This window comes from Ceratotherium simum, chromosome 15 (genome assembly GCF_057802395.1).
Source record: "Ceratotherium simum simum isolate JZ-2026a chromosome 15, ASM5780239v1, whole genome shotgun sequence".
NCBI lineage: Eukaryota > Metazoa > Chordata > Mammalia > Perissodactyla > Rhinocerotidae > Ceratotherium > Ceratotherium simum.
The window spans coordinates 12,191,037-12,212,110 of NC_141914.1; the positions used below are offsets into that span (position 1 = coordinate 12,191,037).

The following is a 21,074-nucleotide window of genomic DNA, read 5'->3' on the forward strand; positions in this document are numbered from 1 at the left end:
CTCATGGATAATTATTTAAGCGGTTCCTTTCAGTTTAGATATACTGCAACGATGTTCTGATTAATGGGGACCGGACAGTACAAGAGAATACGATGGTTTGTTGAAGGATTACAGATCAACTGTCTTACGAGCAATTTCAGGGTGCCACTGCGTCAAATGCTGTCCCCACGGACCCCATCCCCTCTCTCTGGAGAACTTTGTCCCCACTTGCAGGTCCCAGCATCTGGAACGAGTCTTGACCTTCAGCAACAGCTCTGTCTAGTTCAGAGCCCTGGGCCTGAGCTTCAAGGCATTTTTGAGAGAAGACTGGCCTTAACTGTGTCCCTAAAAACTGGATGCTGCCTTATCCCCATCATCTAAGTTGCTGCCTTGTCCTCAGAGGCATAGCTAGAGAGAGAGGAAGCATTTGCCTTCCCTAAGAAGAAGCACCTTTTAAGCTAATATTTTGATATGATAACTGTTACGCTAAAATGATGAGATGTTAATGAAACACACAGAGAGAAGGTGAAGAACCTGCAGCCCAGGTCCAGGTTCACTCCCCTTGGGATGAGACTCTGGTTAGGGGTCTGCTTGTACCTCCTTTTTGGTGCACACATTATCTTTATTGTGCCATGACACCATTGTGGTGTCCAGTTCAGTGTCCAGAGTCTCTAGGACAGAAAATTCACCCTGTGCTTGTAAGTACCCTACTCTCAACACTGGAGTCCTCACTCTGATTAAGGGTTGGATCTGCTCTCCGCTGAAAAAATTTCCAATGTGGATGGCCTGCCTAGATTTTGAAATGGTGCCTTTTCCTCTGTCCTGAGATCCAAATGTCCCTTAGCGCATCTTATAAACTGCAGGTACCTTTCAGGCAGCCCTTCCAAAACTGAATTCATTATTTCGCCTTGTACCTGCACCCACCCCCAACCAGGACTTCCCAGTGCCTTCCCTCTTTTGACTGGTGACATCACCAAACCCAGACATCCAAGTGAGGTTATCTTTGGCTCATCATCACTCTCCTTCCCCTCCACCTAATCCATGATCAAGCCACGTGGATTTCTCTACTTAAGCCTTTTAAATTCAAAACTCGGCACTAGCCTCAAGTCACTATACTCTTTAAAGGACTTTATCATCTCTTGATTGAACTATTTTCTTTTTTTAATTTTATTTATTTATTTTTTCCCCCAAAGCTCCAGTAGATAGTTGTATGTCATAGCTGCACATCCTTCTAGTTGCTGTATGTGGGACACAGCCTCAGCATGGCTGGAGAAGCGGTGCATCAGTGCGCACCCGGGATCCGAACCCGGGCCGCCAGCAGCAGAGTGCTCGCACTTAAGCGCTAAGCCACGGGGCCGGCCCTGAACTATTTTCTATAATCTCATTTTCTTGCTTCTAGTTCAGAGACTTCTCTAGACTGATGTCACAACCACTTTCTACACAGTATTATTCCCTTCATTAAAATAAGGAGAAAGACAAACACCGTATGATTTCACTCACAAGTGGAAGATAAACAAATACGTGGATAAGGAGAATAGATTAGTGGTTACCGGAGGGGAGAGGTGTAGGGGGAGTGGGAAAGGAGTAAAAGGGCACATGTGTATGGTAATGGATTAAAAACTAGACTACCAGTGGTGAATATGATGCAGTCTACATAGAAGTTGATATATAATAATGTACACCTGAAATTTACACAATGTTATAAGCCAATATGACCTCAATAAAATAATTTAAAAAATAAGAATAAAACAAAATAAGGAGGAGGAGGAAAGAGGCAGGGAGCAGGCATTCTCAAAATTGGATGCATGTGATTAGAATCACCTGGCGTCTTGACATGAGTACAGCCATGTTTGGCCACTCCATTGACCTACAGCCACCAGCACAAAAAGAAATACAAAAGCTGCTTTCTGCGTGGTGGAAACTGGCCCTTCTCCCATGGAGATCGTTGCAATGTGTAAAAATTTCAAGGCCCTTCGGGCGCCGCAGCCTGGGGCAGACTGGCCATCTGTGCCTGGCTGGGACGATAACCAGGGTAAACAATGCACGTACACAACTGCTGGGCTGAGATGATAGCCAGGAGGCTCAGTGCACGTGTGCCACTGATAACCATTTGTGCATGGGAACACTAAATGCTTGCTCTGTAAACTCTGTAACTGCTTATATAAACTGCTAAAAACCGAGGCCCGGTGAGAGTCTCACCTGTAGGGGGGACGCCCAGCCCAAGACCTCTGATGATCGGATTCCCGCCCAGCCGTGTCAATTGAAGGGACTCTCCCCGGCAGTGGGGCGTGGATGTTGTGAGTAACTGATCTGAGGTGTTCTCTTTTCATTCAACCTGGTGTTTCTCTTTCCGGTTGATTTGTGTCATTTCCCTTCAGTCGATTTGGCTGTTTTCCCTTTCCAGTCAATCTGATGTTTTTCCCTCTCATTATATGTCCTATATTAATATTTGACCTACTCGGATCTGTTTGTGGACTATTGCCTTTACTATCCTCTATGTAATAAAATATACCTTCAGTCCATTTGTTTGGAGTGGAAAGTTTCTTTTACATCTCCGATCAAATCCCCAAACCTCTCATAACGTAATTGGCACTGTGAGCAGGATTTGATTAAGGAGATGACTTTCCTGTTCAAACAAAAGGTAACTGAAGCCAAGGTGGAAGAAATTTCAGGATGGGAGGACCCTCCCTCTTACACTGTGGCTGGGGAGTGGGCTCGTAGGTCAGGATTATGTGAATCTTGGGATGTTCGTCTTCGAGATATGAATCATTAGACGTGACTAAAGCTTTGCAGATGGTGGGGGAAAAAGAGAGAGACGATGTTTCTTTTCTGGCACAGCGAGGTTGTTGTTTATTGACTGCTTATCGTCGGGTTATAGAAGATGGGGGTAAAATACAAGGGAGAAGGTACTCTCGGAAAAAAAAGCTTCAGATTTACAGTCCCGGCTGATGTCACCCAAAATAGGAACTCTTTCCTTGCCAGGAGCCTGGCATTCTAGTTTTATTTGGCCCCTCTTATGTGACAAATAGAGAGCCTAAATATGTATCCAATAATAATTTGGCGAGCCAGATGGGAGGCTCCTTGCCCGTGGCTCGGCGGCCCTGGGCTGTCCTGGGAAACAGTCCAGCAGCTGCCTAGGTGATTTGCCCTAGGGACTGCTCCCAGTGCTTTCCATCTGACCCTGCACTGCTGACCCTGGGCATGTTTTCTTATGACAGGGAAACAGGCTCTAAAATTATTTGTTTGTTTGTCTGTTTGTTTGTTTTTGCTTACACCGAGAATTCTCTTCCCCTCCATCTGGGGTCCTATCTCTTTAAGAGGCAGGGCTATCCCTACTGGAGAGGGAATAGTTGTAGGACTTTTACCCGGAATCTGTTAGATACACCTATCTGTTCTGTTTGGGATCTCATTTGACTGTCTGTTCTGTATGTTTGTAATTTTGAAGGGGGGGAATTCCATCTGTCCCCAAGAAAAGCCCCCTGGGCCACCTCTTGGCTAAATGGGCTGACCAGCTAGGAGCCCATGTCCAAAAAGAAGATAGTTTTTTCTTGTAACACCACATGGCCACAATATTCCATAGACTCCAGAAAAATAGTGGCCAAAATGGGGCAATTTCAGTTTAACAAAACTGATGTATTTGCTTATGCAATTAAAAACAGCCAGCTAAAAAGTTAAACAACTAGTGGGAAGCCTATTTTAATCTTTTGAGATTTCTAAATAAAATGGGGAATACTGTACTGCCTCTTTAAGAAAAAATAATTAAGTAATTAAACATGCCAGCAGCCGAAGCTGAATCTGCCGCTCCTCTCCCCTCTCTTGGGAGCTTCCCCGCTTCAGCTCCCCCGGGATACCTGATCCAAAATTAAGCAAGTAAAAATAAATAAACTTTTGAAGTATTTTGAAATTCTGATGGCTATTCTGGAGAATCTGTTTCAGATGAGTTCACCTTAAGGGTCACCCTTAAAAGAGAGGATTCAAAACCACTCACGATAAAATGCAATCTTTAATTAATACACAGAGACCTCTAAAAGACAAAGTTATTTCAAAAACAGCTTCCAAAATCTTTTTGGTAACTTGAAGCTTTAGAGTTTTGCTAAATTAAGTTAATAAAAATTTATTGAGTCCCTGGGTCATTTCCACATAAGATAAAACATTAAAAATTGGTTACTAAGCATAGATTTGTCTGCCTTTGGTTTCTTATCTCAGAAAAACTAAAAAATGCTTGCGTTTATTGACAAACATGCTCTGTGCATGTTAAAAAATTTTCTATAAAAAAATACACATTTCTAAAAAGTTTATATACAAAAAAAGCAAAATATATATTGTCCATAAAAAAGATATAAAAAATAGAGATATTTTTGTTTGTTTTATTAAAAAAGATAAATTTGTCCTAAAGTACTATAAAATAAAAGACACAGGACAAATTCTAGATACAAAAAAGTAAGTAACAAAAAGTTTATAAAAGTAAAACCCTGAGGAGTTTTGTACATAATCAAGTTGGCTAAAGTAGGCTGATAAAAAATTAGGATTTGGCTTTCTCTCTTATAAAGATAATTTTCTTAAACTTTTGGTCTGCTCTTTATATAAAAATTAAAAGGTGTTCCTTTGAGTAAGTCTATGTAAAAGACAAAACACCTATGTTTTGTTAAAATAATTTCCTATGTTCAAAAGGACTAAAGTCTCTCTCTTAAGGTTTTTGTTTTTTGACTGTTTTAACTCTCTGTTTGCCTTTGACTGTTTCTGCTGTCAACTTGATTAAATGAATAACTAGACATTGTTTCCTATTTGACCAAGTGTTTTAAAATCTTTTGATATTTTTGATAAACTTCTGCCACAATTAAAGTCTTTTGTTTAACTTAAAAAGAAATTACAAAAAGACATATGATTATGGTGCCAAAATACAATTGTTACTATATTTCATGTTGATGCTCACAGTTCTTTAATTTCTACAAAACAAAAGTATAACTCTTATGCTAATCAGCTGATGCAAAGTCGTACAACACACAATCCAGGCTTAACAGGATGGGTCCATAAAAAGAGTGGACTCTTGGGAAAACAAACTTCATACAGGTGGGCACAACAAAGGGGAATCCTTGTCATCCATGATGATATTGCCACTGCAATACAACAATGTCAATCATGCCAACAGTTAAACAAACGGGAAGTTCCACACCCCTACTAAGGTCATATTCAAAAGGGATTATTTCCCACCCATACCTGACAAATCAATTTTATTGGACCATTGCCAAATTCTTATGGATATATTTATGCCTACATTGCTGTTAATACATATTCTGGTTATTTATTAGCTATGCCAGCTAAAGCAGCCACCCAACAGAGTGCCACAAAATTCTATAAATCACCAAGGCAGATTCAGAGTGAACAGTTCCCACTTTACAGGTAAGTTGACTCAGACTTATACAAAAAAAAAATCATATAAAATGGATTTATCATACACCTTATTACCCCCAAGCTACAGGCCTCATAAAACAAATGCATGGATTGCTTAAACAACAATTGAGAAAACTCAGTCATGGCTCATTAAAGGGGTGGCACGACCATCTAAGTATTGCTCTAAATATATTAAATAACAGGCCACTGGGCCCTAATGAGACTCCTCTGTCAAGGCCGTTACCAGCAAAGATTACAGAAGTCACAGCCACTACCCATGAGCTTATGACCTTAACCTATTGGCCATTGACCCAATCTGCTAAACCGCCTTTTCGTGCCACAGCCAAAGCGGCTGGATTGGACTTATCCACTGTTTATTCTGTTCAATTGCCCCCTAAGAAGCAATGTATAGTCCCTACTGGGATAGGGGTACAATTTCCCAAAAACATTTTTGGTTTATTCAAGAGATGCTCTGGACTAACAACAAAAGATATTCATATACTAGGAGGAGTCACTGATTCAAATTACCAAAAAAAAAAATAAAATTTATATTATATAACGGTAGTGACACAGTATTAACCATAAAGTCTGAAAAACAAATGGGACAATTATTGATACTTCCCCTCCTGATTCCAAGTGTGTCACAAAAACAACCTCCAACTAAATTAACTAAAAGAAAAATACAAGGATTTGGGTCTACAGATGGATAAAAACCTAAAACAAAGGTGTGGGTGACCCACCCACCCAATGTGGCTCCCTGCACCACAAAAGTAGCGGCCCAAGGGCCCACTACAACACTTATAGCCATGTATCCAAAAAGCAAACAAGTATATCATATTCCTAAAAACTCTGTTTCTTTACATGAATAGATATTCCTGCTGTGCTCGCTATGCTATGCTGCAACTCCATGTCTGCTGCAGACCTCCACCCCAACTATGGTCTCCACAGGACAACTTTTGACCCTGCACTGCTGGAGCAACTGCTCTACATCAGTGGGACCTATAACCTGGACTACGATTGGCCGAGAAATTTGGTCTCAAAAACATCAAGCAACTTCTCAGTATAAGCCTATCTCTGATCAATCACACAAAACTAATTATAATTTCTCTATTACCCTGCCTTCTGCTACCCCCCGTGATGGGGGCTGGTCTAGAATTCTACAAGCTAATTTGTTGCCTAGGTATTATCTTAGCTAATGTTATCTTTGATGCTGTACATGATTTACAAAATCAAGTTAATAATACTTCATATTCTAAGGGATTATTTGATTAGCTACCTTGGGGTTTGGGTCCTTTATTACAAAATAGTTTTATAATTATTATAGTCATTAAATTTAGGGTTCTTGGATGTGCCTTGTGTACTTATATACAAAGTTCATTGTCTGTACATATGATGTCTTATGGTTAATAAAAACGGCCACAGACAAAAATGTCTTGACATGAGTACAGCCATGTTTGGCCGCTCCATTGACCTACAGCCACCAACACACACAAAAAAAATAAAAGCTGCTTTCTGCGTGGTGGAAACTGGCTCTTTTCCCATGGAGATAGTTGCAATGTATAAAAATGTCAAGGCCCTTCAGGCGCCACAGCCTGGGGCAAACTGGTCATCTGTGCCGGGCTGAGACAATAACCAGGGTAAACAATGCACGTACACAACTGCCAGGCTGGGATGATAGCCAGGAGGCTCAGTGCACGTGTGCCACTGATAACCATTTATGCATAAAAACACGAAATGCTTGCTCTGTAAACTCTGTAACTGCTTATATAAACTGCTGGAAACCGAGGCCTGGTAAGAGTCTCACCTGTGGAGGGGACGCCCGGCCCAGGACTTCTGATGATGGGATTCCTGCCCAGCCACGTCAATTGAAGGGACTCTCCCCGGCAGTGGGGCGTGCATGTTGTGAGTAACCAATCTGAGATAGTCTCTTTTCGGTCAATCTGGTGTTTCTCTTTCCAGTTGATGTGTGTCATTTCCCTTTAGTCGATGTAGATGTTTCCCTTTCCAGTGGAGCTGATGTTTTTCCCTCTTCATATTTGACCTATTCAAATCTGTTTGCAGACTATTGCCTTTACTATCCTCTATATAATAAAATACACCTTCAGTCCATTTGTTTGGAGTGAAAAGTTTCTTTTACATCTCCGATCAAATCCCCAAACCTCTCATAACGCCTGGTAAGCCTTTTAAAAAACCACTGATGTCCTTACACTCTAAAACTCCAATATAAGTGTGTGGGGTGGAGCCTGGCATCAGTATTTTTTAAAGCTCTCCAAGTGATTCTAATACACAGTCAGGACTGAGAACCACTAGCTTAGAAGATAGAGTCCTATGCACCCAGCACACGGACTGGCACAGAGCAGACATTCAATTTGTTTATCAAATGAAACCAACAGCGCCCAGCATGACATACAAGCAGCTTGCACATGATTGCACCTAAACTTTCTAAATTCCTCTTCTGAGCCATTTTCCATCCCTCTGACAGCCCCTGTTGCCCTCATAGACCCAATGTCTAATCACACTTACTAATCCCTAGGTTCATTTTCATGTTCTCCTGCCATTGTAGAACCTATTTCCTGTGCCTGCAATGGTCTTTCCAATCTTCTCCATTTGTCAAATTTCACTCATTCTTTGAAGTCTCGGTTCAAATATTACCCACTCTGAATGCCTCTCCCAATGCCCCAAGGGAGAATTAATTGCTTTATCTTCTACGGCCTCATGGCATTATTTCTTTTTAGATGTTTATATAGATAATATATTCACATGGAACAACATCCATTTTAAAAAGCATATTTTTAAAAAGTCTCCTTACTACTCCATTCTCCATTTGTCCAGTTTACACTCCACGAACAAGTAACCTCTGATGCTACTTTTTTATTTATCTTCCCATAGATTTGTTTATACATTGTTTACAAGCATATATAAATACATTTTCCCCACTTTTTTATTCTTTGTGGCGAGGGAGATTGGCCATGAGCTAACATCTGTTGCCAATTTTCCTTTTTTTGCTGAGGAAGATTGGCCCAGAGCTAACATCTGTGCCCATCTTCCTCTATTATATATATGGGATGCCACCACAGCATGGCTTGATGAGCAGTGTGTAGGTCCGTGCCAGGATCTGAACCTGAGAACTCTGGGCTGCCAAAGCAGAAGGTGTGAACTTAACCACTGCATCACCAAGCTGGCTCCCTCCCCACTTTTTCTGAGATAGGGAAAATGGTAGTATGTTATACATACAGTCTGCATCTTGCTTTTTTATTTAAGGACATATCCTAGAGATCTTCCTCTATTAGTACCTAAAAAGCTTCTTCACTTCCTTTTACAGCTGCATCGTATTCTAACCTATTGTACAAAAATTTATTTACCCAGACCTTTTGATAGACATTTAGGTCTTCTCAATATTTTACTACACAAAATATTTTGCAATGACTTGTAAAATAGGCAATTTTGTAAATAGGTAATTTCATATTTGTGTGAGTACATCTATATAATCAATGTCTAAAAGTGAAATTTCCGGGTCAAAATGTATATGCATTTGTAATTTTGATAGACACTGCTAAACTGTCTCCACCAGACTTTTTGGTGGGCCAGCATATAGTCATTCTTGTGACTATGCCAAGAGCACTTGATTAAAAATACATTCTCTATTTTGAGAGTACAGAGTTTGATATATATCAATTATATATACATTATTATTTTTTGTTATTGATTATTTAGGCTGAGAGCAAACTAAAGTTTCCTATTACTAGAATGATTATTTATTTTTCCATGTATCGTTTGTAGGTTTTGCTTTATGGAACTCAACACTACATTAGCTGATATGAGAGATCTGTAACTGACACCGCTTCATTGTGAACTGAAGACTTTAGCCTAATTAAATGCCCTTCTTTGCACTGTTTAATGTTTTTTTTCCCCTTGAATTCCAATTTGTCTGATTGTAGGCTGGACCTCTATTTTATTTTTGTACATTTTTTTGAAATAACATTTTCAGTCTTTCTGAATTACCATTTTAGATGTGTATCTTGTATATAGCACAGGCTTGATCTTTGCTTTGTGATACAACCTGAAGTTCCTTATCCTTTATTAAGGTAAGTTTAAGCCATTTATATTTATTGATATCATGTATATATTTGATATTAGTTGACATTTTATTTTGTTTTTATAATTTCTCTTAAGTTTTTAAAGACACAGTCCATTTTCTTCTCTTTGTTTTGTGTGGGTACTTCTTCTGATATTATGTATTTTTTTCCCTAGTGATTACCATTATAATGATAACTTCACATAATACTCTTATTTTTAGTTCTTTCTATCTTTAGACGGTATCTATAAGTTTCCTACTCTGAATGGTGACAAAATTTGTCTATTTTCTCTTCCCTCTTTTCTTCCACTGCCTGATATTTATTGATAATATTATCTTTCTCAGTGCTTACATTAGTACCAAAAAGTATGCTTAAATTGCTTAAATGATACCTCCATCTCCTATTACAAATTAGACAAGCAAATAACCTTTCACCTTCTCTCATTCTTGACCTCTTTTTTTTGTTAGTTGAATTATTTATACATTGCCAGAGCATTTATATTCAGTTTCGTACCTAATGTCACCTAAGTTTTAGTCTTAGTTCTATAGTTAAATACAAACAATGCTTATTTTCAGTTCCTTGCTGTAGAATTTTCAGATGTCTCTTGGCAGGTTGAAGTTTGACTTCTAGTTGTTTCTTGAAAAAAGGATCATGAGAACAATATTTCCTGAATTTTTTTCCTATTTTCAAAACGATTTATTATGTGCTTTATATTTGAAGAATGATACAGTGGATATACAATTCTCGGTTTACATTTCCTTTCCTTGAGGATCTTATTGTTATTACTTCACCCTCCTCTGGAGCTGAGTTTTTTGTGGATAATTTGGAGCCAATCTGAATTTTCTGGTCCCTATAAATGATTTGATCTCTATGCCTCTTCTTTTTCTTTACAATTGAGTAACTTGACTAGGATATGTCTTACTGTTGACTATTCTGGGACCATTTCCCCTACCGTGCAGCATACTGTTTTAAATATGTAGCTTTATTTTATTTTGTGAAAAGTTTTCTTAATTTATGTCTTTAAAAATGTCTTCTTCCCTTACCTTTTCTTTGGGTATTCCAATTACGCAACTATTGTATCTCCTTTTCCTACTCCTATTATCATTTTCTTTGTAATTTTAAGCAATTCATTCTTAATTTCTATTCATTTTATTTTTCACTTTTATCCTCTATAGCAGGGGATACCAAACTTTTTCTGTAAAGGGCTAGATAGTAAATATTTTAGACTTTGCACGCCACATACAGCCTCTGTTGCATATTCTTCTTTTTTCCAACCATCCAAAAAAGTAAACATTATTTTTAGCTCAAGGGCCATATATGAATAGGTAGTGGGCTCATGGATAATAGTTTGCTGACCTCTGCTCTATATCCCCCTATGTTTACCAGAGTGATAATTTGCCCTGGTGTTCTTTCCAATTGTATGATTTCATTTATTCTACCAAATCAGGTTTCATTTTCATCATTTCCTGCTGTTTTGTGTGTGTGAGGAAGACTAGCCCTGAATCTGTTGCCATTCCTCCTCTTTCTGCTGAGGAAGATTGGCCCTGGGCTAACATCCATGCCCATCTTCCTCTACTTTATATGGGACGCCGCCACAGCATGGCTTCACAAATGGTGCATCAGTCCATGCCTGGGATCCAAACCTGCGAACCCTGGGCTGCTGAAGTGGAGTGCGTGAACTTAACAGCTATGCCACCGGGCCAGCCCCCATTTCCTGTTGTTTTAACATCTCTTCCTGAATTCTTGTATTTCTTCTTTGAGATTTTTCTTCATAAAAATGACTTTTTTTCGCTTGAGTTCTTAAAAATTTATGTATAAATTTATATGTATAATTTCCTTTTGCTTTGTGTCAACATTTTTCTTTTTCAAAATTTACAGCTTTTTTGAGATATAATTGACATACAACTCACTGAACATAATTTGAGTGTACAATTTGATAAAATTTGGCATATGTATGGGGCCGGCCTGGTGGCACAAGCGGTTAACTGCATGCGCTCTGCTGCAGCGGCCCGGGGTTCGCTGGTTCAGATCCCGGGCATGCACCAACACACCGCTTGTCAAGCCATGCTGTGGTGGCATCCCATATAAAGTGGAGGAAGATGGGCATGGATGTTAGCCCAGGGCCAGTCTTCCTCAGTGAAAAAAAAAAAAAAGGAGGATTGGCAGATGTTAGCTCAGGGCCAATTTTCCTCAAAAAAAAAAAATTGGCATATGTATAAACCCATGAATCTATCATAATAATCAAGATAATGAACATATTGATCATCCTCAAAAGTTTCCTTGTGCTCTTTTGTGATCCCTCCCTACCCTTTCCTATCCTCAGCCCACCCATGGGCATCGACTGATCTGCTTTCTCTCACTTTTTTTGCACTTTCTAGAATTTTATATTAAGTAGAATCATACAGCATGCAACTTTTTTGTCTGGCTTCTTTCACTAGGAAGAATTTTGAGATTAATCCATATTGCTATGTGGATCAATAGTTCACTTCTTTTTATTGCTAAGTAGTATTCCACTGAAATGGACATACTAGAATTTGTCCTTTCAACTACCGATGGTCATTTGGGTAGATTCCAGGTTTTGGCTACTATAAACAAAACTGCTAAGAGCATATGAGATTTTTGTGTAGACATATGCTTACAATCATGTGTTTATTTACTATCTGTATATCTCCTTTGGTGAAGTATCTGTTCAAATATTTTGCCTATTTTTACATCGCGTTGTTTGTCATCTTATTATTGAGGTTTTAAAGTTCTTTATATAGTCTAGATACAAGTCTAGTGTCAGATATTGTTTTGTAAATATTTTTCTCCCAGTCTGTGGCTTGACTTTTCAATTTCTTAATTGTGTCCTTTGAAGAGAAAAAGTTTCTTTAATTTTTATGAAGTCCAATTTGTTAAATTTTGCTTTATATAGCTCACGCTTTTTGTACCATATTTAAGAAATCTTTTCCAAACCCTAGGTGGTCATTGAAATTTCTTCTTTTATTTTCTTCTAGAAGGTTTATAGTTTTAGCTTTTACATTTAGGCCTACGATCCATTTCAGGATAATTTTTGTATACAGTTTGAGCTAAGAGTCAAGGTTCAAGGGGGGCATAAGGTTATCCAAGTGTTTTGGTAGCATTTGTTGAACAGATTATTCTTTCTCCCATTGAAATACATTGATCCCTTTGTTGAAAAACAACTGACCATATATGTGTGGTCTATTTCTGGACTCTAGTCTGTTCCATTGCTTTATCTGTCTCTTTTTACACCCATACCACACTGTCTTGATTACTGTAGGTTTATAAGAAGTCTTGAAATTAGGTAATGTCAGTTCTCCAACTTTGCTTTTTTTCTAATTTATTTTGAGCATTCTAAATCCTTTGTATTCCATATGAATTTTAGAATAAGTTTTTCAATTTCTAACAAAAAAGCTTGCTTGAATTTTGATCGAGGTTGGGTTAAATCTATAGACCAAGTGGGGAGAAGTGACGTCTTAACAATATTGAGTTTTCTTACTCATGAACATAGGTTCTCTCTCCATTTATTTCTTCAATTTTTTCAGCAATGTTTTGTAGTTTTCAGTGTATAGGTCTTGCACATCTTTTGTCCTATCCCTAAGTATTTCATATATTTTAATGCTATTGGAAATTTTTTTTTTCTTTTTTTTTGGTGAGCAAGATCGGCCCTGAGCTAACATCTGTGGCCATCTTCCTCCATTTTGTATGTAGGACACCTATCACAGCACGGCTTGATGAACGGGTGTGTAGATCCATGCCTGAGATTCAAACCTGCAAACCCAGGCCGCCAAAGTGGAGAGGGCAAACTTAACCACTAGATCACTAGGCTAGCCCAAAGGTATTGTTTTTTAATTTCAATTTCCAATTGTTTTCTGCTAGTATGTAGGAATAGTCTTTTTTATATATACTGATTTTATATCCTGCAACCTTACTATAAGCTCATTTCACTAGTTCTAGTAACTTCTGTATAGATTCCATCTGATTTTCTACATAGACGATCACTTATGAAAAGAAAAAGTTTTACCTCTTACTTTGCAATCTGAATGCCTTTTATTTATATTTCTCTCTTTCTTGCAGTGTCTAGAACCTCCTGTACAATGCTGAATTCGAGTAGTGAGAGCAAATCTCCTTGTCTAATTCCTAATCTTAGGGGAACAGACTTGAATCTTTCACTAATAGGTACAATTTTAGCAGTAAGTTTTTAGTAGATGCCCTTTATCACACTGAGGGAGTTTCGATCTGTTCCTAACTTGCTGAGAGTTTTTTTTTATCTGAAATGGATGTAGTTGCTTCTTTTTTTAAGTGGATATTTTCCCCTTGTTCTTATGATATCTTATTTATACGTTATACATTTATATGGTGTTTTATTTATATTTTACTGGAATTTTTTTCTTTTTTTGTATGATATCTTGTTTAGCTGCTAGTTAATTTCTTAAACACATCATTTTAAGAGTTAGGTTTTCCAGGACTAGCTCTTTGCCAGAGGAAGGGTAGATGGAGAATAAGATTCTAGGCGGGTTTTTCTGTTTTTCCACAAGCAAAACTTCTTTTCTCCTCATCTTTACAAAAAAACACTGTATCTGCAAATACTTTTTTGAGTACTTTCATGTGCATTCCACACCTTCTACTTCTGTGAACCACAGCAGGTCCAGTGAGGTTCCTGTTGCCTCCTGGCTATTGTAGACAATGGCCATAGCCTTTCCATCTCTAGATGTACCCTTCTTCAGCAAGTGTCTCTGTATTGATTCTTTAGATGTGCTGTTGTGGGCTCTTTCTTCCATTTCGTTTCTCTTCCTCCTGTGGAGTTCCTGCATTATCTTGACTGCTCTGAGCAGCCCTGAGTGATATTTTGGCATATGTCTCCTAGTGTGACTGAAATTTGAGTTTACGTCTTTGTTTTCTATTTTCCTTATTGCTCTTAGAAGGCTTCCAGAAAAAGAATGGGAAGATGCTAAGTCTATACAGCCACATTTACACCAGAAGTCTCCTACAACACTTTCACCTAGCTTTACCATGGTATATATCACACTGTCTTAGTTATCACTGACACGACGTGTTAACATATGTGTCTCTCTCAATAGATTGTGAACTTCCAAGCTCATTTTTTATCTGTAGTACCTAGCAAAATATTTAGCACTTTATGGGTACTCAATAAAATGGTGATGATTGACAGGAGAAACAGATGCTCCCAGAGCCTGTTGCTCACCTCCTCCACAGTTGAAGACACTGCCATGAGTCTATTCTGGATCCATATTGTGACTACTTCTCCACCACCTGTCAGATATTATCACATCTTGAGATGCTTTATATAAAATGCCAGTGTATACTCTCTTGTGGTGACTGGATCACCCTAGGATGAGTCTTGCTTCTGATATAAGTGGATTGAGCCTAGCCTAGTAATGATATATGATATAATTAAATTTTGGGGTTTGCATCATTTTTGGTGCTAGCTTAAAGATAATTACTTTTTGCTATATAGTTTTATTGTAATGAGTTTTGACCTGAATAACTAACCACATCACTGAAGTTGTGAGTAAATAAAAATTTTTATAAATTCCATAAATGTTCCTCTTTTATGTTAATTTCAGAATTGCGTTTCTAAAGAACTTCAGACATTATAGAAAGACACAGCAAAAATGTCTACACTACACTTTGAATAGAAAAACATCAATAATGATGGTCAAATAAAACATTTTAAGGGAATCCAGAAGCCAATACCAGGGACTGAAATGACCTCCAGTAATAACGCCTCCACATAAAGGCAAAATTCACTTACCACAGGAAGCACACAGCAGTAGATGGGGGTAGAAGCATTCAAAGATAGCTGCACTGGACACTTTTCTCCCCTTATTTCTACACCCAGGAAGTTTTCCTACAGTCAGTGACTAATTTCATTATATTTACGTAAAGGTGCACCATACCCTTAAGAATATTGGTCCCAATTTTCCTACCCATCCAAGTCCTGTTTATCTTTTTCCTTAATTTCATCAAATATCTGCCTTTAACTTGTAACTCCAGGGATTGCTCAGGTTAAGTCAATTTATGCCAGTTTTTCCATCTCTTAAAAATTATCCAGCTCTGAAATCCCTTTACTTCCTTATGATTTACAGTTCTTCTAGTCTCTCAGGATTATTATCAATGCTCTTCACAGCTTTTGAAACTTTTATTATTCCCTCAGTTCCTCTCTTTCCTCTCAATTTATCATACCCTTTGTCACTGTCAGAAGATAGCCCTGACTCTTCTCTAGAGAAAATGAAATGTGGTTATTAGGTGTATGTGAACACCCTTAACTTCTCTCCCACAATCTCAGAGGAGAAAATGTCTCCCCTCTTACCCTAACGCAAACTCTCTATCTGGCTCCTAGTAATCCTTCCTTCCTGTCTTTGCTGGAATCTTTCTACATCAATCAGGCCTCAACTCTACTGTGAAGTTCCTTCAAGTTCACTGGCTCCTTTCTCTTAGTTCAGAAACATTTTCAAATCTCTCTCAACCACAAATTTACCTCAACTCTACCCAACTCTCTAGATGCAACTCTATCTTTCTCTGCCTCTTTAATACAAAATTTCCTAAAGTACCTCATTTCTCATGGCTCCCACTTCTCTCCTTTTCATCGACCCCTCAACCCACCTGGCTTCCTCTCAGAAACTTTTCTTGCCGATGTGAGCAACTTCTTTTAAGTTATAAAAACCAATGGATCAAGGCAATGAGAAGACAAGCCACAGAGTGGGAGAAAATATTTGCAAAAGAAACATTTGATAAAGGACTGTTATCCAAAAGATACAATGAACTCTTAAAACTCAACAATAACAAAACAAATAATCCAATTAAAAAATAGGCCAAAGACCTTAACAGATACCTCACCAAAGACGATATACAGATGGCAAGTAAGCTTATTAAAATGTGCTCCACAATATGTCATCAAGAAAATGTAAATTAAAACAATAATAAGATATCACTACACATCTATTAGAATGGCCAAAAGCCAGGACATCGACAACAGCAAATACCAGCAAGGATGTGGAGCAACAGGAACACTCATTCATTGCTGATGGGAACACAAAATGGTACAGCCACTTTGGAAGACAGTTTGGCAGTTTCTTACAAAGCTAAACATACTCTCACCATATGATCCAGCAATAGCATTCCTTAGTATTTACTGAAAAGAGTTGAAATGTATGTCCAAACAAAAACCTGCCCATGGATGTTTATAGCAGCTTTATTCATAACTGCCCAACCTTGAAAGTAACCAAGACATCTTTTGGTAGGTGAATGGATAAACTGTGGTACATCCAGACAATGGAATATTTTTCAGCAATAGAAATAAATGAACTATGAGGCCATGAAAAGGCATGGAGGAAACTTAAATGCATATTACTAACTGAAAGAAGCTAATCTGAAAAGTCTACATAATGAATGACTCCAACTATATAACATTCTGGAAAAGGCGAAACTATGGAGACAGTAAAAAGAGCGCTGGTGTTCAGGGGTTGAGTGGGGGTGGATGAAGGGACAGAGCACAGAGGAAGGATTTTTAGGGCAGTGGAAATATTCTGTATGATACCATAATGATGGAGATATGTCATTATATCTTTGTCCAAACCCATAGAATCTACAACATCAAGAGTGAGCCCTCTGGTAAATTATGCACTTTGGATGATTACAATGTGTCAATGTCAGTTCATCAATTGTAACAAACATACCACTCTGGCTGCAGATGCTGATAATGGGGAGGATATACATGCGTGGGGGCGGGAGGTATAGGAGAAATCTCTGTATCTTCTTCTCAATTTTGTTGCGAACTTAAAACTACTCCAAAAAAAATAAAAAGTCTTTAAAAAAACACAAAAAACAATGGATTTAATGTAATGACCAGATCGTAATAAATACAGAGGTAATACTTGCAAACTTGATAATCTACCAGAATTGAAAGGAAAAGACCAAAGCAAAACACTAAAAAATAAGATTAGGAGAAAGTTTTCTAAAGCATTAAGACAAAAAGCGAGATATTTCAGTTTTATCTACTGAAACATCTTCTGTGGAAACAAGGATACACATATACTTAGTGAACTAAAATGAATTGGCACATGTTAAGTGTACCAAAGGAAGTTGCCCTTAATGGAAAATGTTACTAGTTCCTCCAAAAGTTTTCCCTCCTAAATTAGTTAGTTCCACCAATAGATACATTTCTACTAACAGATAGATGGAAATTTTCAGCACTAGTTATGCAGTTGGCCTATAGTTTTTAAAATATCTTTTTAAAAATCACTTATATTCTTTTTTATTTGAGGAACACATTTTTACATCTTTGCATTTTTTGTAAAACAGAAAACTATATAACACAGTTAATCTGCTTCAAATTCTGTCTCTGTTACTTAATGAATAGTTGTTTACTAATAATAGCACCTTTTCTTATCACGACCATCATATTTTCAGATTTCAAAGAATCATCACCACCCCAGAAAGCTTGCTAATATCAGTATTTATTTTTATATGACACTGATAAACTCTCCCAGCAGGACTGTTACATTTTTTTACATGTTTGGGAAGTCCTGAAAATTGCACACTGAATCAGCAAGAGCTGCATAAGATGAAGTATTTCTGGCAACAGAAAATAGGGATCCTTAACCTAGGAATAAAGGAGAGAATATCTGTGATGCAAAATAACCATCTGGGGAGCTGGGCAGAAATGTAGACTCCAAGGCTCCAGCCCCAGAGATTCTTGTCCAGTCAGCCTGCTGGAGATCCCGGGAATCTGCATTTCCACAGACATGCGACATTCTCATACAGGTGGTCCAATCATTATAGACTCACAGCCCTGGAAGGCAGGGGATTCTCCCTTCTAATTCTGCATCAGTGCTTTGTGGGACTGTAGAGAAAATATTTTTACATTTCTGTACCATTAGGGCTTTCTGATCAAATTTTACTAAAACTTGAGACCTGGACTAGAAGAACAAATCTTGGAATTTAATTTATGATTAATTATCAGTGAGAGAGCATCACAGAGATGTACCTCCCTGGAGGTATGTGTTTACATTTTAAGAGAGGAATGAGATCTGGGACCAGGGAGACATCGCTTGGGTTGTAAAGCTGGAGAAGCTGGTCTTATCTTCCCCCCAGAGATTTATTTATATTCCAAAAGGTAAGAATAAGAACCTGGGATCCTTCCCAAACAGCCAAGAAGTGTGTGTGAGGAGGGGCGTAGGGAGGTGACTGTCCCTCACCTATTTAAACATTCGGACTCAATTTTCACAGTGTTCCTTGCCGGTGGTACAAACCCCAGTACATGTAGGATAATATCTGATCTCACTCATCTCATCCGTTGCCCCGGGGGTACAAAGTGGGACAAAAGGGAATCGGCATGATTATTCGCTATAATTAAATAATAATCTGCTCTGTTCCAGAAACCTCATGTTTGCATTCAGAATAAAATTAATAAATATAGATATTTAAAACTTAACAGCTTATAAATGAAGATGAGCAATACACACAGCCTTTAAAATTTGGATGGGTCTTTGCAAATATCTGGTTTAATCCCCTTCTTTCTAGTGGGCTGGGGGGTCACTAGGATCAAGGACGAGTGACATCAGACAGGTCTGCTGCTTATATACAACAGAGCCAGGACCTGAAGTCAGGGACCCTGACCCCAGGCAGGGCTGTCCACCACATCCCGGTGCCTCCGCCTCCTTCTTTCAAGAGCCCCTGAGCATCCGTCCTTCTGTACAGCTTTCCAAAACGACCACCGCCCTCCAAATCTGCCTCATGTAGACAGAGCTCTTCAAAAGGAAAAATTCTGATTACTATTAGGCATTAATTTCTCAATTTCTCCCACACTGAAGAGCTATCAATCCAACTGAAAGCAGGATAGCAGAGTAGTTCAAACAGCTCTGATCTGAGACGCAGTGTCGCATTTTAGATGCAGCTCCATGCCTGCCTTCTTTCTGCGACCTTAGCTGGAGAGGCGGTATGTTCAGTAACAGAGCAAGGAGTCTGCAGCCTGCCTGTGTCGGGGGAAATCACAGTCCTGCGGCTTCCTAACTCCACCCTTGGCAAGCTACGTCTCTGTGCCTCAGTTTCCTCATCTATAAACCAGGAATTGCAGAAATCATAGGACTGTCCTAAGGATTAGATGAGTCAGTACATTTAAAGCACCTCCAGCGGGGGCACGTTCTGAGTGCTATATTATCCTTTGAGCCTTCCATTCAGCCTTCTCACGTGTGTCTCCTCATCTGTGTAATGTGTACAGTTACAGCAACCATTCAGGGTAGTTTTAGAATTCACCAAAATACATATAATCATGGAAATCCTGGGGAAGAAATTTCAGAGAAGAAGGGAACTGGAAATATGAAAAGTATGCAATTATCTTTTACTACAAAAAAACCTAATGGCGATCAAATGGCATAGCGTACGCAGAAACGAGTGGCAGATAAATGATGAAGCAAATGAAGCTTCAACTTCAGGACCCCTTTCTTACACAGGCCCCTTCCATGGCCCTGTCCCTATCTTAATATTTACAAATTTTGCATTTTCTTTTTTGAAGGGGGTCCCCAAAATTGTATAAACCTCAGGCTCCAAAAAAACTAGTTCTGCCCTCATTCAGAAGCATTTTAAATAATACTTGGTTATTTTCAAATGTCAGGAACTATTACTAGTGGTCTTGGTTAGACCTTCTTGTAGATTCTCTGAATAGAGGAAGGATGATTATAGATCATTGTGAAGCAAAATTCATGGATAAACATCAGATCAGGGTCCCCAGGTGTGTCGAGAGACCGCCACCACCTTCGTTAGAAGGCTGGGCCTGGTCAGGCAAGACTGACGGAAGGAGGAAGAGGGTCAAAGCTCTTGTTAGTCCAGGGCGAGGTGGACAACAGAACTCACATGTAATAGAGTCTGAACATACTGGAGGAAGGAACCAGACTCAGACCAAAAATATGATCAGGAGGCAAAGGTTTGACAAGGATAAATCAAAGCACATGAGACATGGGGTTCATGGAGTTCAGGTGCTTAAAGGAATTTTTGTAGGGCAAAGATCAAACACGTATATTTGCATTGAAACCCAAATTAATATTCCCTGTAGTGAAAATCATTTCAGGCAACACACCTGAACCTCTGCTTCTCTCCATCTCTGCAAATGTGAATAGGAATGACTGACATGCAAATAGAGGGATATAATGTGACAGGACTGCCTGCCACTGTCAGAGCTACTCTGTATTTCTCGGAAGGATGAAGGATGAGTTCATCCAGATTAGAGAGGACTTGCATTCCTATTGCCCCTCAACAGCAGCGTTCAGTCACTTCTGTGACACCCAGGAGCAGAAAACAGTGGATGGTATTCCTTCGTCCCAACCTCTAGGGCAGAATAAGTTGACTTACGAAGCCAGGAGCAGGGATGATCCTGGTCTCCCCACACCACACTGTGCCCTGAATACAGGCTGTTCTGATGTCCCTCTAACTGCTGGTGCTGTCCCTGTTCGTTTAGGAAACTACAATGCTGTTCTGTCAGGCAGTGTGACATCAGCTCCTCAAGAAAGCATGAGTAACAAAGTAATCTGGAAACTATATTTATTCAAGTCATCAAGTTAAGAAGTTGAGGAGCTTTTGTTAGACCTCCTGTGCCCAACACTGAGCCAG

The 21,074-nt window shown here is 38.8% G+C and overlaps 1 protein-coding gene and 1 long non-coding RNA gene across 2 annotated transcripts in view; one reads left to right on the top strand and one right to left on the bottom strand.

Moving 5' to 3' along the window:
- MORC1 (MORC family CW-type zinc finger 1) overlaps nt 1-21,074 on the bottom strand; it is a 159,898-nt gene that overhangs the window by 43,886 nt on the left and 94,938 nt on the right. The window lies entirely within an intron of this gene.
- LOC147915120 (uncharacterized) lies at nt 2,081-7,860 on the top strand. The gene is made up of 3 exons (XR_015554380.1): nt 2,081-2,276; nt 5,289-5,379; nt 6,240-7,860. It is a non-coding gene; the product is annotated as an uncharacterized LOC147915120 (long non-coding RNA).